Source organism: Lygodium microphyllum, chromosome 19, assembly GCF_053477565.2.
Source record: "Lygodium microphyllum isolate KBCC chromosome 19, Lygodium_microphyllum_v1.1.10, whole genome shotgun sequence".
Classification (NCBI taxonomy): domain Eukaryota; kingdom Viridiplantae; phylum Streptophyta; class Polypodiopsida; order Schizaeales; family Lygodiaceae; genus Lygodium; species Lygodium microphyllum.
In genome coordinates this window covers 117,759,526-117,772,523 of record NC_141153.1, presented here as the reverse complement: position 1 = coordinate 117,772,523, position 12,998 = coordinate 117,759,526, and the positions used below count along the sequence as shown (strand labels likewise).

The following is a 12,998-nucleotide window of genomic DNA, read 5'->3' as shown; positions in this document are numbered from 1 at the left end:
CATTTCAGTCATAGTTAGTATCATGCTCAAGATTGTATTTATGAGTCCAAGCTTCCATCTTGGAACCTAATTCACTTGAGTAATATTTGGTCTCTCTAATCTATGACATCATGAACATTATCTTTGTGTTCCATCCACCATAGCCATGCTCAGATCCATGCATTTCAACATGGTATTAGAGACATAGTGAGCATGGAGGCTTAGATCAAATCAGCTCCCTTCTCTACTCTCTTAGCTCCTCTTCATTTTTGGTCAACTTATTGTTAGCTTATGACCTCAGTTTCCACCTCTATTTCCACTTGACCCTCCACCATGGCAACCATAACCAACAAGACATACCTCACTTAGAGCTTCTAGATCCATGTCATCTAGATTGCAGCTAGCTTCATTGTTCAGTTAGTCATCGAGAGTGGAGTCTCTCCATTTCTGGTCACCTACATCTGCAACACGCTCTTTCTTGTATACTTACCTATCGTTGAAGTAGGCCGAATCTTGCAGCTGCTGTTTGCTTAGCTATGGCATCAGCATTACGCAAATCTCATCATGCCGATCAGTACAGTGGAAGGTGCTGGATCGGAAATCGACAACCTTTTGGAGGATGGGATTGTAAAAGAGTTGAAACAAGGGAAAAAGATAGAGATGCTAAGAGATATGGTTCATCTAATAATATGGTCAGCATGGTAGAACATGCTGATGCTGGTTATGAAAAACTGATTGTCACGGAAGAGGCCTCAAAACCTTATGCATCCCCACAAATGTGGATAGGGAAATAAACCACCTACACTAGCCTTTTATATGCACCTTTTGGTTCCTTGCATAGTTCACATTCAACTTATCTCTCAAGTACAAAACTCTAACCTCCAACATGATCTTAAGTTCAACTTCTAGTTTGTTCACGTTCCTCATGTCCCTAAAATTTATGCAAGTGAAGTTCACATGGGTAAAGCTATGGAGTATGCTTCTTTGTATGGCAAGGAAAACAGTTGTGAGCTTGTCAAATTTGGAGACAGGCATTAGCAAAGCTATTAATCCAACATGGGGCGACTTACTCTACCTTATATTAGTTGTTTTCTATGCAATATACACAACACTCATCTGGAAGAAACTTTTGGACGAAACAAGTGGAGAAGAGAAAGAAAGTACAACGTTAACTTTTGGTTTCCTTGGATTGTTCAATGGGCTTGTTTTATTCCCAGTCGCACTCTTGCATTTTACTAGTGGGGAGCCATTTCACCATCTCACTCTCAGACAGTTTGGTCTTATTGCTGGAAAAGGAAGAAATGTAGATGCCAATACTAAAGAGCAATCAATGATCTTATTTAAAGAATCTGAAGAAATTTTTATTGCCTCAAAGATGATGACACCTTTGCTTGAGGGGGATATGGACACGAAGATTAATGCAAGCAAAGTCAATGAAGAAGAAAATCAGAAAGACCATAAAGAAGAAGACAAAGTCAATGAAGAAGAAGACCAAAAGGACCATAAAAATGAAGACCAAGAAAAAGAAGACCATGAAGACAAAAATAGTATCAAAGAAAGCAAAGTGAACTACATTAAAGAAGAGGACAAGAAAAAGAAGATCTGCTATGCCTACCATGACATATTTGATGAAGAAAACCACAAGGACCTGTTGGGCCTTGTTTCCATTTTTCACTAGAACTTTTTATTGTATGTACCTACCATTAATGCTCCTCTCACAAGCCATGAAAAACTCCTCATGTAACTTATGCATAATAGCCTCATGTTAGCCATGTTTTTTTTTGTACCCGCACTTGGCCTTTTCTGTGATAGCCTCTATTGTTTACCATGCATACCCACACTTAGAAAGGTTCTACTCATGACAGTCTCTGTACACTTAGTACTTTATTTACGGTTGTGATTGAGTAAGTAAGGTCAAACCACACAGATTCCTTGGGTTCCTTCAATAGGGATCTTAAACCTAGATCATGTGTAAAATCATAGTGAAGCATTATAATACCATATTAGAGATTTTGGGAATTTCCCAAGTCCCACTTTGAATGAATGTCTTACTTTTGTGAATGAAAGAGAGCACTATGTTTATGTTTATCTTTAAAGGGAACTTTGTATGTTACAAATATGAGATCACACATCTTGAGAGCTTAAATGATGAATGTAAGCTATGTGGCGATTACGAGATTTGGATTTCACCTCTATCTTTTCTAGCATACTAACAAAATATGATGTTGTATGGTGGTGGAAACATCAAGGAGGCTTAACTAGTATATACCTAGGAAATTTCCAAGTTTAATGTAAGAATACAAAGGTTTGATGGAGTGGAGAGAGAATTTAGAATACAAGAGCCTTAAACATTGTATGAAAATATATTATCATGGCCAAAATTTATAATGTTATGGATTTGAAGATATTATAATACGAGTTTTTTCTTTTAGATATAGCATCATTTAAAGTGACATGTATAAGTTTCATGAACTAGGACCTTAAAAGAGTCACCACTAACTAGGTGTGGTTTAATAACTTGATCTAATACCATATCGTAATAAGTTTGGATAACCTATGATGTGATGGTTCTTTTTTTTTGTAAACCAATAGACACAAGTATGTCAAATAATTGCTCACCCCATTTATATTTTTTGTATGTATATGCATGATATATAAATATCTTTTATTCTTGACAATATATGGACAAGATGGATATTGACTTTGGCCAAAATTAACGAGTTTCACACTTTGACTAGCTAAATGAATTTACATATCATAAAATAAAGATTTATATACCAAGCTAGAAGTTTATGATTTTTCTAAGACTAAAGATTTAACCTTTGACCAATGGTTTTTGTTTCCAAAGAAATAGACATAAATTTTATAATCAATCAAGACTTATTTGTTAGCTAAGACATAAAGTACAAAATTGGACTTAAACCAGTTTATAAGAAATTTCAACACAATTAACTAATGTTATTGAAAGAATAAAAAACATTCAGTAGATTCTCTCATTGATATTGGTGGCATTTAAAAACACCAAGGTAGCTACACAAAACACTTTAAATTTTTAACAAGCATATATTTTATAGCCATGCAAAAGCCCTTAATGTAAGGGATATATTTACTATGGAAGTGAAAATTAGTCCATATAGAGTCATTGTCTTGTTGCATCATGTATATTGGAAAAATACAACTTTTGTAGATAGCTGCACTACCATTTATGAAATGTTTGTGATATCCTAACTCATGAGAAAGTTTCATTGCTTCCATATCTTTCAAAGTAGAGACTAAAGGAGTCTGCTTCAACATGGATAATTGTGAGTTGTTCAATGTAAGTGATAGACGATGTGAGGCATTTGTTGAGTATGCTTGTATAGTAGATGGTTATAAAGTACAAAATAGGATATAAACCACTTTATAAAAAATTTCAACACAATTAACTAATGTTATTGAAAGAATAAAAAAACATCAAGTAGATTTTCTCATTGATATTGGTGGTGTTTATAAACACAAAGGTAAGTACATAAAACACTTTAAATTTCTAACAAGCATATATTTCATAGCCATACAAAATACTTTAATGTAAGGAATATATTTATTATGAAAGTCAAAATTAGTCCATATAGAGTCAGCACCTTCTTGTTAATCATGTATATTGGAAAAATACAAATTTTGTAGATTTTGTATAAAACATTTAGCTACACTACCATTTATGAAATGTTTGTAATATCCTAACTCATGAGCAAGTTACATTGCTTCCATATCTTTCAAAGTAGAGACTAAAGGAGTTTACTTCAACATGGATAATTGTGAGTTGTTCAATGTAAGTGATAGATGATGTGAGGCATTTGTTGAGTATGTTTGTATAGTAGACTATCATAAAGTACAAAATAGGATTTAAACCACTTTATAAGAAATTTCAATACAATTAACTAATGTTATTGAAACAATAAAAAACATCAAGTAGATTCTCTCATTGATATTGGTGGTGTTTAGAAACACCAAGGTAATTACATAAAACACTTTAAATTTCTAACAAGCATATATTTCATAGCCATGCAAAAGCCTTTAATGTAAGGGATATATCTATTATGAAAGTCAAAATTAATCCATATAGAGTCAGCGCCTTCTTGTTACATCATGTATATTGGAAAAATACAAATTTTGTAGATTTTGTATAAAACGTTTAGCTGCACTACCATTTATGAAATGTTTGTGATATCCTTACTCATGAGCAAGTTGCATTGCTTCCATATCTTTCAAAGTAGAGACTAAATGAGTTTGCTTCAACATGGATAATTGTGAGTTGTTCAATGTAAGAGACGGATGACGTGAAGCATTTGTTGAGGATGTTTGTATAATAGATGGTCTCTTGGAGCAAGAAGTAATTGAAGATTGAACATATATACAATCTTTATCAATCATGGTCTCGTGCGGTGCTAATGATGAAGATGAACTACCATCATTCTCTGCTCTAGTCCATTCATCAATGACAACCTTGAATTGAGCATACAATTCATGTCCATATTGAACTGGATCCTGTCCATATCGATCAAACTTGATGACTTCACGTGCATCATGGTATTTGCTTAAACGAGTCAAGTATGGTAGAAATTCTTTGATCAAGATAGAGTCTTCACGATCAATATAAAATGTTTTTGGATAAATACAATTCTCAACAGGATTTGGACATCCTTTGTAACGTGTCCCCTAGTATCATCCAGGACACGTTTTAACAGTCCATCGGAAAGGATGTCTAGAAAGATCCACCCGGCACTCCCATGGAATGTTACGGGTCTTGCGATCTAATTCTTCCCGCGTCTGCCACGTAGTGGAAGTATCCTGGCCGTTCCCACTTAGGATCGACAGGAATTAGGGTTTTCCTAAAGGGGTCGTTAACTAACAGCAACTAGCGTCAGACCCGAGCGAACTACTTTACGCAGAAACGCCAGGTCCGAAGCGAATTCACGCAGCACTTGGTTCAAGGAGAATGGGAAACGAAAGGGATGCAAAGCTCAACCTCTCTGCCATAAGGCATAGTCCCATTCCGTTCCCCTAAAACAACGTAAATCGGGTAAGAAGTAACTCTAGGTCATCGTTCTCGTTATTCTTTTTGATGATGATGATCATTCTGCTGTTCTTCGAGATTTTTGAGAAAAGTTCCCGGCTAACCGGGACCACCCAACCGTAGGACGGACCCATGGCCCATCCTCCGCACTTTCCTCGGTTTGTTTTAGTTATTTAATTATCTAACACATTAATTTGACATATAATAATCAGCTTCTTTAATTAACCTTGTTAAGCACTGGTTCCTTCACGTAATCTTATCACGAGACATAGAAAAACAACATCAAGCAAGTTCTTTTAACATTTCATCATTTTATCTTTGAAATACAAGGAGTTCCGCCCGTAGGCTTTTCCATAACCTGCCCGAAGGCTAACCAGTAATCTCCAAGGATTACTATTCCAAGCTTCCGCCCGTCAACTAGTATGCGGGCCTCGAGATCCAATCCCGAGTCACGTTAGCCTCTTGTGCAGGATCCGGAACGCGAGGGATTTACGGCCAGAGCCCCCCCTGGCACCCAAGCGTCCTCCTGCTCCAAGTAGAACTCAACGGAGAGACCTCTCGCGGCGGGTTCGGTCCACGTTCCCGGCGCGGTCAACAACCCCCTTGGTTAGGGTCAGGCAGGCAGTCGGGGGTAACTGAAGCTGCCTCTCCCTTCAGGCCTTTAACGTGAAGTATAGGTACTTGTTTAATTTGTAATTCATAATTCAAACAGAGCCCTAAAATCTCTAGCAAGCACAAACATTTCCATTAATCAACCCAGTTGTATGGCAAACTGCTAAGGAAGTGTTCTTTCCTTTTTGAGTGTATCAGCAATCGTTCTCAAGATGTCTTGTAACTTGGCAAGATCCCTTATATTCGGGTGTAGGGTATACCCAACATGGTTAACCCTAAGGTACCTTAGATATGCTAGTTTCTATTTTACAACTTTCCTTATTTAGAAGGATATCCAAAACTACGTCTTTTTGCAAGATAACTTGCGTAAGGATCTGCCGTCCTTGAAGAGGGTTTTTCCATTTTCTCCTTGTGAATCAATCACAAAATGATTTCATACTTGTTGCGCAAGTCTGGCGATGGAATAATCTATTTAGATTCCTTAAGCTGATGTATGTCAGGCCTAGGGTTTCTTCATTTAAGAACCTTAGGGACAAACCCTAGTTTCTTATCTTTATGAATTTATTGTCCCTACGATAAGGAAAGTAGTCAAGTGTTTAGGGTATGACTGTTTCTATGTTTAGATTGGTTCGGTTATCTTTTGGAAGGTAATCTTACTCGTCTTGTTACGGTTTTACTATTTTAGTGACAATTAACCTTCCTAATCAATACAGTTTAATTTGGCATATAGCATAATGCCAAGATGATACAAAGACGACAATACTTCTTGGGAAAAATAGGCCTAGTTGAGAAATTGGTGTATACACAATTTATTAGTTCCAAGTCCTCAAATAGTAGGGTAAAAGTGTTAATAGAGTGTCATCCAGTAATTTCCCATTATATTTTCTTTCCAAATGAGTTCGTATATCTAATTTTTATACTTGTTAATTCCTAACATTTAACTTCCGTTTTCTTTAAAGATGAACTCATGCCAAATAACAACAGTTGCCTTGCTAAGATGTGCAACTAGCAAAGATAACTCTCTAGTAATTTGAGCATCGAAGAAACCTTCCATGAATTTAGCCATTTTACCATGATTCGTTGAGAAATAAATAAGACTAATGGTGCAAGATATAATTTGAATATATTACTATAGTAAATGGTTAATCTTGCCTATAATTTTATAATGCTTGATGCAATTTGAAGAAAGCTAATTTGTATACATTGACAATCATAAGCTAACTTCTTCGTTAGAAAATAACTTGAACAAATATATCTTTCCTTAACAATTTTTCTTTGTATGACTGACTTAAAACCGAATTAACATCAAGAAAAAAAACCTGGCTTTGAGGTGAGATATCCACATGGATACCGGGAGATGACTCTCCCGCAGCTACACCTTGGACTTTCTTCGGCGGCATCGTAGTTCGAACGTGAGATAGCCTTTTCCTTTTTCTTCTTGGAATTCCACCGTCTTCTCCTTCCTTTTCTTTTTCCTTTTTCCCACTCTTCCTCCGTCACTCCCTCTTTTCACTCCCTCTACTTCCCTCCCTATCTTTTATCTCACGGCTATATTCTTCCTTACGGGGTACATACGAGGCCGTGATGATGACTTGAATAGTTTAAAGAAAAATCCGGAGGGAAAAAGGGCAAGGGTTTAGGGAATTAAAATCGAAAAAGGAAACAAGGGGGCTTAGGGGGGAAATTTTAAACCCGGGGGGAGTAATAAGGACTTTTTGGGGGATTAAAAAAAATCCGGAGGGGAACAGAACAAGGCTTAGGAGGGAAATTATACTGGGAGGGGGGGGAAAACAATGCCTTACGGGGGTTTAAAAACCCGGAGGGAGGGGGGATTTAAAACACCGGGAGGGGGGAAAGAATAAGGGCCTTAGGGGGGGGGGAATTTAAAAATCCCGGGAGGGGGAAAGAATAAGGGCTTAGGGGGGAATTTAGAATCTCGGGGGTTAATAAGTAAAGGTGTGGGAAAGGGCTCAAGAAGGGCCCTTGGAAGCTTCCAAGGCCTTCTAGAGGTTTTACTAAGGTACGTGGGGGGAAGTAAAGGACGAATCGGTTGTCGGGCCAGCATGGCGTCTCCTTAGACAGGCGGTGAATGACGAGACTGAAGATGGCGACGACTTTCCTGGCCCCACAACAGCCGCCAGGAAATTGGCGTCTCCTCCCTCCACTCTTGGTGGACGACGTGGCCTTATTCCATGATTGCCCTCTCTCTTGATCTTCCCGGCAACCAACAGAGCTCGTCCCCTTCTCGCGACTCCTGGTTTCAACAGAGCGAAGCTGCCCGTCTCTCTCTCTTTCTCCCTAATCCTTCCCTTCCTCCCACAGGGTTTATATGGGAGGGGAAGAGGTACCTCCCCACGCGGCTCGTGCATGGGCTTATCCCCTCTACGACCCCCAGCAAGGATGCTTAGTCATCCTTGCTATTCCCCTCCCCTCTAGCACGACAGTCGCTGGGGGAAAAAGGGGGAAATAATAATAAAAAAAATTTCCCTTATTCTAAAGGTTATCCTTTTGGGTTTCTAGGAGGAGGTTCCTACGTAAATTCTTTTAACTCGTTTATGCAAGTGTATTCGAAAATCACACCATCAGCGTATTTTTGGATGTTGGAATTCCCTTGCATGACTATCACGTGGGTTTAGAAATATTCTCATAATGGAAATATTACATCCTTTGTAAGGACTATCATCTATGAGAATAGTCTTGGTATGCTGACAAACATCTCCATATTGATCCCATACATACTTCAGAGGCTTGAACATTGCTTCTACTCCCATCTTATCTGGCCTATATATGATTTTGAGTCGATGTCTATGACATTGTTCTTGGCCCCAAATCATGAAGAAAGGATACTTCCTTTTAGCATGCATCTCTAAGCACTTAATAACTGCCATGACACTCTTATATAAAGCTGTTGACCAAACTCCGGAGCACTTGGAATCTTGCAAATAAGGCTTCAAGAAATTCCATACATCCTGGTCGAAGAACAAGCCATTGCTTTCCCATTTGAAAGCTTTGAAACCTTTTAGACTTAGCAAAGCATCGTTGTAAAAGAAGACCATTGAGATCAAGTATTACACATAATTGTGTTGCATTTCTTATCAAGGAAACATCAATCACATCATCGTGCTCTACTGTTGTTGAATCTGCTAGATATCCAACCATAGATGTCTTAGTTGAAGTTACAAAGAAGAAAAAGAAGCACATTAGATTCATTTACTTCCTCATCATTCTACCTAATTTTTTAGCTATAAGCTGGCATAGAATACTAAAGCAATTTAACTTCACATTGATAAATACATAAATAGGTACTACTTGAAAAATGATGTCTTAAGAAAAGAGACACTTGACCATGTGGTCAAATCTAATCAAAAGTAATATCATGAGGTGAAAAAAATATATATGACAAAATTTTTGAAGTAAAATCTATTCTAATAAAGTCATTTTCCATATCTACTTTTTATCGCTAGTTATAAGTATACTTGAGATACTAACAATAGATTCTTGTAATTAGTTGCACAAATTATTTTATCATTATAATATTTAACATACTCAATTTTTAAAAAGGCCTTCAAAATGGCATGTACAAAGAAGATGTTTATTAGTCCTAATTATAAAAGAAAATTTAAACATGATACTTTTGACCATGTGACCAAAACTATGTCACATATAAGTGACACATGACAATTTAATTGAGATAAGTTATACTCTATTTGAATATGTTTTCATAGTTTCTTGTTAAGAACTAACCATTCTATTTTTGAACTAGTTATATCCCATAGATATTTAAACTCACGAATTGTAACAAGGATTTTACCTTAATATTCCATATACACATCTCAAAAGATGCATTGGAGAGAAATCTTTGTTGCAATATTTATAACTGAGGTAAAACTCCTTTAGGAGGTGCAATGAATCTTTTTTGGGGTGTGCAATATATTGTTGGCTTTCTTATCCTAAGGTACATGCATAGACATACACTAGTGATGTAGTAAAAGAGGCTGTAAGAGATAAGAGATTTGACCATGTGGACAAATCTAACCAAAACTAACATGACAAGATCATAACACAACACATATAAGAGTTTAATTGAAATAAGATCTAAAATATACTTAAGTAAATTTTGCATAGCTAGCTCAATTATGATAAGTATTCTTACACACTAGATTACAATTAAATAGTTATCCTTACAAAGGATGATAAATTTTAATGAGCTCTTTAATACCAATTTGGTAAAATATTTACTTAAATAAAATTTTTAAATCAAACATGCTTGGTACCTTTTAAAAAAAATTAAAAAACCAAAGACATAGTTTCTTTAATTAATATCATCAAAGAAAGAAAATATTGCAAATGCTAATGGAAGTAACTTCTCAAGAAAAAAATCAAAATTACATCAATGTGTCTTCCTTGATGAAAGGAGAAGGAACGGAGTTTAAACACCTGAAGTAGCCCTTAATTTCTCTTTCATAATTAGACTTGCTATATCTTGGCTTGATTCTTCTATGCCCTTGGGTGGTACTTCAAGAACTTAAACTTCAGTAGGAGGAACCTCTTGGGAGTTTGAATTTTGTTTGGCACTCTCATGGGCCCTCCACAATTGTGCTTCAACCTCTCTTTGCTCTTGAGTGTTGCAAACCACTGCAATAGTCTTCATATGATTTATCAATGCCACCTTAGATGCAAGTCCATTTGCATATACATCAAATACAACCTCATAAGCATCATTGAATGCTTTGATTGTAGTTTCCATAACTTTCATTTTCTTTCTCAAATCGGCCTTTGCAATCCTTTGTTCTTCTTCAAGATCTTTATCATTGCACTCCTTGTCCAAGCCTTCAAAGTCCAAAATGGAAGGCTTGTTGACATTGTTTATATATCGCTCAAAATTGATGAAGCTTTTCTCCATGGTCACTAATGTCAAAACCACAAAAGAATCTATAGATCCAAAAGCAAACATTCTATCCATTGGTAGGAAGTCAACACTACCAACTAGCATGCGATACTTGCAAGAAATGCTTTCAAGAGCATTTTCCAAAGCTGCCATTTGCTTTCGATCAAGAAATGATAACAACATGAATTGTTTAGGTTCACATGTCATTTGTAGTAGAGTGTCCCATTTCATTCCCTCAACCCCATGTGCTGCATCTAGAACAACAACCCCAATGGTAATTGGATCTCTGTAAACATTATGTATAAGATCAAAGGTTTCTAGATTGCATCCGAAAACATATACACACCAAGGGAAAGTAGTGGAGAATTGAAGAGGATTTTGCTTTTTTCCAATTTGGAAGTTCACAATATCTTTTGCTCCATTTGGTAGGGACCCTGCATCAGCTCCACGTGTGAGCTTCTTTGATACCCAAACATTCCAAATGCCTAAAATCTTTGTGTAGACTTCATCATTGATATCATAATCATCAACAAGCTCTTCCCAAGTCTTCATCACAGTGCTACTTTCTGGAACTGAAGCATTGAAAAGAGTGACTAATTCCTCCTTTAAGACCCTATCTTGCTTGATTTGCTTAGCCCTTGTTTCCATGTCAATCATATCTTCCTTATCCCATTTGTTTCTAAGAAAAAGGATATGACCTTCATTGATCTCCTCTTGTAGTGTAAGGATGTCTCCATCCTTTAAACCCATAAGGCAACGAAATGCAGCAGGAGAAGGTTGCCTTCCCTTTTTTCTCAAACTCTCCTCTTCGGATATAAGTTCACCTCTAGAGTATCTCTTCATGATTTTGATCCAACTATCAAATATGTCTTGGGAGCTAACAATCATATGGCAATCTCTAGATGCACAATTTTCTCCAATGTATGCGACAAATCTCTGCCAAAAAAAGATCAAACTAGTGAGCATAGAACAAAAGAAAGAGCATCACATTAATCTTCACAAAAAAAGAAGGTAAGCTTATATATGATTACTTGCCATGGTACTCTTTGAGAGCTTGTCTTAGAAAGCCCTTGTTGGGGTTTTGGTGGAGAACCAAATGCTAGCCCCCACTGATCTCTTAATTGTTGAAGTTGCTCAACATAAGGTGCATTCTTCATAACATTATGTGATTCCATATTTGTCATTCGTGAAAGCTCAATGCACATTTCCGCATGACAATCAACTAATATTCTAGCATTTCTTATGGTGTATAAATGCTTGGTTGCTAGACAACATGTAATATTACTCTGAATATATATCTTTGCTGCATGAATTGAGTGAAGCCTTGATATAATCCAATAACTATAAGTGTCCAAATTATTAGCATCCACCTCATCACGATGTATGGGTCTCTTCTCATTGTTGTCTTGTACAAAAGGCATAAGATATGCTGATGTTGCTGGGTTCATGGGAGTCTTTATGAAAGACGTGGTTAGCTTCTCTACATAATCCCAACATAGTGACCTATGAGCATACAAAGGAGGTGCCTCATAACACCTATCAAGGAGAATAGGAAATTGTGTTGTTGGACCAAATGGAAAGAATTTTTCAAACATATGAAATCCTGATTCTTCCTTCTTTCCCTTCTCCTTAACTATTTCAGGAAAATCGAATGTTCTTTCTACTCCCTTGACCTCAAGAGAAATTATTGGCTTTGCAAGTGTAACTTCTAACATGGAAGGTAAAGCGACATCATTCTTAGTAGTGTTAGCAGCCATACTAACAACAAGAGCTTATGACAAGGAACTTTATTGAGATGATTTTGACTTTGAGCTTGTGGGATTCCATGAATTATTTTCTTCTTGAGGAGAAGGTGAAGATCTCAAGTCTATTTGTTTATCTTGGAGCTTCATTCTTTTGTTGGGGCGATCACATTTTCTTGATAGGGAAAGTACCTCACTATTTTGAACAGCTTGGAATGCTAATATAATGTCTTTTGTGCCCTTTACCTCCTCAAATAAGGTCCATCCCATTGTTTTCAAAGAGTATTCTTCATCCTCTTTAATACTGGCAAAGTGAAATGACAAAGGATCAAGTTTGTATGCTACATTTTTCCCCTTGATCTTAACAAGATTACATGGTATTCCCTCTTTCCCAGCACATCCATCTGTTATCTTCTCTATGACACCATCTTGTTGAAAAAATGTAATATTACTCTTCAAAGTGAATAAGAGAACATTGTCAGCCCTTTTTCCTTGACTATCATAAACATCCACATACCATGGATACACAAAACCACCACTAACTTCATCAATGGTTTGGGTCTCCTTTTTGGATGTGCTATCTTTCTTTGCCATTGAATAGTTCTACAAAGAGAAAAAGTTGTTAGACAAAAGTGGATTTAAAAATATTCAAAATTCACAAAACCCAAATAAATGTATAAGATTTCTAAGTTGAAAATTGAAAACACAACAATACAAGATTTTA

General features: G+C 36.6%; 1 pseudogene; it reads left to right on the top strand.

Annotated features, from left to right (window-relative positions):
- Positions 1 to 515: 515 nt before the first annotated feature.
- Positions 516 to 12,998, top strand: part of LOC148020309 (uncharacterized) — a 28,352-nt pseudogene continuing 15,869 nt past the window's right edge.